Source organism: Sceloporus occidentalis, unplaced genomic scaffold (assembly GCF_023333645.1).
Source record: "Sceloporus occidentalis isolate IW3139 unplaced genomic scaffold, rSceOcc1.0.p SCAF_214, whole genome shotgun sequence".
NCBI classification, from domain to species: Eukaryota; Metazoa; Chordata; class Lepidosauria; order Squamata; family Phrynosomatidae; genus Sceloporus; species Sceloporus occidentalis.
In genome coordinates, this window is record NW_028317194.1 from 1,255,001 (window position 1) to 1,259,431 (window position 4,431).

The window sequence follows — 4,431 nt, forward strand, 5'->3', positions numbered from 1 at the left end:
GCGCTGCGCAGGAAACGTTGTATCCGTCATCACAGGCAGCGATACAAATGTTTCTGGATGCAGACGTTGGCCCCGCCGGCCCCCGGTAACAATATAATAAGAGACGGACAACGTCCTGGGGGGGGTTTTCTTTCCATTGTTTCTAACGATCTGTCTCCGGCGGCCCCCGCGTCAGGACGGACCCCCGAGTTACGGCAGAGTCTGGTGGAAGATTTCAAGCAGTTTGCGTTGGAGCGAGGAATCCCGCAGGACGCCATCTTCCTTCTGACAAACAAAGGTGAGGCCGCGGAGCCGCCCGTATCGGCCCAAATCAGCTCCGGGTTCTTTTGCCATTTACTGGCCGTCTTCTCTATACTTGGATTGTGAGACTCGTAGTCCATAGCAGCTGGGTTTTCGGATAATACATACCGTGTACCCGGGGGGTTTAGGGTGAAGTCCCGTTGCGTGAGTTCCAGATCAGTATAAATCGGCATCGTGGCCCCCCGGGGGCCGATAAGCCACCAAAACTAATCCTATTAATTAAAAAAAAGAATCAATTATACGCGAGGCAAATAATAAAGGAGAGGGGATTTATCGCAGGACTATCGGGTGATATCTGCAGGGGCTGTTATCAGCGTCTTCTCCTCCCCAAGTCCCTGCTTTGAAGCCCTGGGTCCGGGGGGTAGTGAGGCCAGACGGGATTAGAGGTTAAATGTCTCCGACATACGCCGTGTCCCTGCTCATCCGGCCTCTTCTTCCCCCCCGCAGGTGAATGCGAGCCGGGGGAGATGGAGGTGACCCGCACGGTACGTGGAACCATCGGCGGAACGGAGGCTCTCAGCGCTCGGGGGGCCTCCGCGTTTATCCTTCATATACCGTTATGGGGTCTTGCCGCGCTGGGGGGTGTAAAGCCTGCGGCACGGGGACGTCACAATGTTTCTGCGGAGCGGCTGGGGGGATTTATTTGCCCCGCGCACTCACATCGTCTTGCTTCGTGTCTGTAGAGGGTCCAGAGAGCGGTGCTTGCCGAAGAGGAGGAGGGATCCGGGATGGCGAATACCCCTGTATCCAAAAACAAGGGAGGTACGTGGCGTTTACCCCGAGGACCGGCGAGCCCCCCTCGTGGCCACTGAGCCGCAAAAACCTTTTACAAAAACGTGGGGGTTTATCCCCATCCCATTAATCCCATTCTCGCGGAAACCCGGCCGGCCTGTCCTTTAATTCCCGCTTTTATTCACAAGAAACTTTTCAGAAGCTTAATTTTTTTGTTTCTATGGCAACAACCAATCAGCGCCTGCCTTTGTGTTGCCAGGAAAATGATGACGATGATTACAGATACCATTTTTCTGGGAAGGGTTTGGACGTTCGGCAGGAATTTTGTCTCTAATGCTGCGTTTAGTTATCATTATTTATTTCTTTAGATAGCGCCATCCTATTCCACGGCGCTGTACAATGGGATACAAGTGTTACGTTCAGCAGGGTTAATTATTAAATTATAAAGGTCTGGCTCTCTCAGTCTCCTTGCCTCACTATTGCCTGACCGGGGGGGGGGGGACTCGGGGTCCCAGGATGTGATTTCGGGGACAATTTACCCCAAAAAGCCTGCGTTACTCAGCGATGGCTCTCCTCCCTGTTCCCAGAGTCCTGCCTGCTGTCCGCGGAGGCCGGGCCGTGCCACGGGATGTACACCCGCTACTTCTACAACTCGTCCTCCATGGCCTGCGAAACCTTCCGATACGGTGGTTGCCTTGGTAACAACAACAACTTTCACTCGGAGAAACAGTGTCTCCAGACGTGCAGGACGGAAGGTGAGCCCCCCAACAACGCGGCCATGACCCCAATACTTTATTAACCAGTTCAGGGCAAGCCTGGCAAACAGCTGGCACTCAAGGGGTAAAATAAACATGTTTAGGCAAACCCTGCTAAACGTGCTACAGATTGTAAGCTCTTGGGGTTTTCAGGTTAAATATTGTATCCGAACCAAATGTGTTCCTCCACCACGAGCAGAGGCCGGGGGCAATAAGGGGTCCTTCTGCTAAATCCCCCCTAACTTACTGCTTCAATAGAGTCTGTGCTATTTTTCTGGGAGGCTGTTCCTGTATCCACAGCCTTTTAAACCTGAACACTTATCACCTCTCTCCCACCTAGCTGCCTGTCGCCTACCAATCGTCTCCGGCCCCTGCAAGATGGCAAAGTCCCTATGGGCCTTCGACCCCACGGAGGGCAAATGTGTTCCTTTCCAATATGGAGGCTGTAAAGGCAACGGCAACCAATTTTACACTGAGAAGGAGTGTAAGGAGTACTGCGGGGTTCCTGGAGAGGGTAAGTAAAATCCCGGGAGGGGCAAAATGGCCCAATGCGTTCGTTATGGACCTGATTGGGGGAATATTAGCTATGTTTCCATTTTTCGCTAATTAAAGGGTTAAATTATCACGAGAATTCCAAGAAACTGTGTATTACAAAGAAGCATTATGTGTGGTTATTCGGCTGGCGATATGTTGCTGCGCGGCCGGCTATCGGTGCCGCGGCGGGGAGTCTCAGCCGGCGTCGCGCATGAAACCCGCTGAACGTCTCGCCTCTTCCTTTTAGGAGAGGAGGAATTTCTGGATTGATCGGTACGAAGACGTTCCATACACAGAAGGCCCTGCGGTGTCCGCGCATGGGGGGCAAATACCCAAACTACGGGAAAATTAAAGCAGGGGCTGTGAGCCAGCATCCCTTGGAGGGGGCAAATAAAGGGGTTATTTACAGGGAGATGCTTTAGGGTAATAAAAGCTGCCATGTTACATATATTGGGGTAAATACAATGTTTAAATAAATATATATGTAAACCTCAATAAGCTCCTCGATTTCCCTTTCCTATTATCGTTAATATACGGTTGACTCCTTCGCTTTGCCTGCCTCTCATTGGACGAGGTGGGGTCTCAGCGGCTACGTTGGCAGTTTATTTCTCCATTGCGTGGCTTTATAAGGACCCCCCAGTCCCAGTATATAGTGTAGATGTGATGGGGGGGGGGGTTCACAAAGGGGGGTCCAGGGATTCATTTTAACATTTTTACTTTTTGATTTGTATTACTGCAATTCCACATACAGCCACCAGAGGGTTGCAGCATACCAAGGATATTAGGAGAGCCTTTAGGCAAGTGTTGGACACGGTGGATATGGCACAGAGGGGTTATCCGTCGTGTCGGATGGGGGTAACTTGGTTTGGCTTATCTGCCCCCTAAGAGTTTCCCGTGATAGATTCCTACGAGCTAAGTGTATTTATATCAAATCTACCAATAATGTCAGTACTCAGATCTAACCAGCAGGTGGCAGCGCCGGACCACAGATACAGATTAGAAACCCAGAGCCTGCCGGCAGATCGGCCCCCATTCGGCCCCCGTCTAGTCTGCCCGTTTCTCCTGCTTTAAAGACTCAAACCTAAATCAGTCGTTTGTCTCGTCTTAGATTCAGGAGCCGTATGTCTGTCCCATGCATGTTTAATCCCCTCACTGTATTACCCTCTACCACCTCTGCTGGGAGGCCGTCCCATTACTAACAGAGGTTTGCAAAAGAAATGACAGGGGGAGCAGAGTGTATGAAACCAACACTCTGCTGCAGAGCTTACAATCTAAAATAGATACGTAAAGCCGAACAAAAATCAGGAATCCAGGATTTAGATCCTGTCTAATTAAAAAATAATGTAACGGGCAGAGATCACCTTCTCTCGGTGGTTAAAGAGAACCCGCTCGCATACAAAATGTTTTTACATGGAACATGCGTGTGGAATAAACCGCGTGTTACGGCCAGGAAAATAATGCAGTAAAAGTTTGGCGATTTACAAACATTTTCTATATAAAGTCTTAATTTATAGAAATTCAAGAAAAATCATTTTAAAAGAAACTTATTTTTTGTAATTCAGATTTTTTTCTTGGCCATCTGTAACGAGACAGAATGATGCATCAATCAGTGACAAAAATGACATATTTGGAACTTTCCACCAAACGCTACAATCCCCCCCCCCCCCGACGATCCCGGCCACCGGTGCGGAGTCCTCGCCGGCTCCTGGTTTTCGGCTGTAAGCCGGGGCACTAACTGGAAACCAGTATCCAAAAGTCTTGGTAACCCAACTTCCCCAGTAACTTGCTGCGCGGAGGGCCGGGGGGGGGATGGGGGGGGGACCCTTTTTCCAAGGTCTCTATTTTAAAAACTGACAAAGGCATCCTAAAGACTTTTGGGGTGGAGGGGGGAGGGGTGGTGGCAACTTAAAAAAAATCCCCCTTCTCTCCGGCCGCCCCGGCCCTCCAGGCCGAGGCCTATAGTTCCCCTGCTTTCTATATAGCATTTTATGTGTGGCTGCACAGTGTGAATGGGCCTTTGAAAGCCACGTTGGGGAGAGGGGGGTGGGGAGCAAAAGAAAAGAGCGAGTCGGGTGTTTAACCGACTCGCCGCCACAAATTTACCAGCGGC

At 50.6% G+C, this 4,431-nt stretch overlaps 1 pseudogene; it reads left to right on the top strand.

Annotated features, from left to right (window-relative positions):
• Window positions 1-2,618, top strand: part of LOC149277474 (protein AMBP-like) — a 4,749-nt pseudogene extending 2,131 nt beyond the window's left edge.
• The last annotated feature ends 1,813 nt before the right edge of the window (window positions 2,619-4,431 follow it).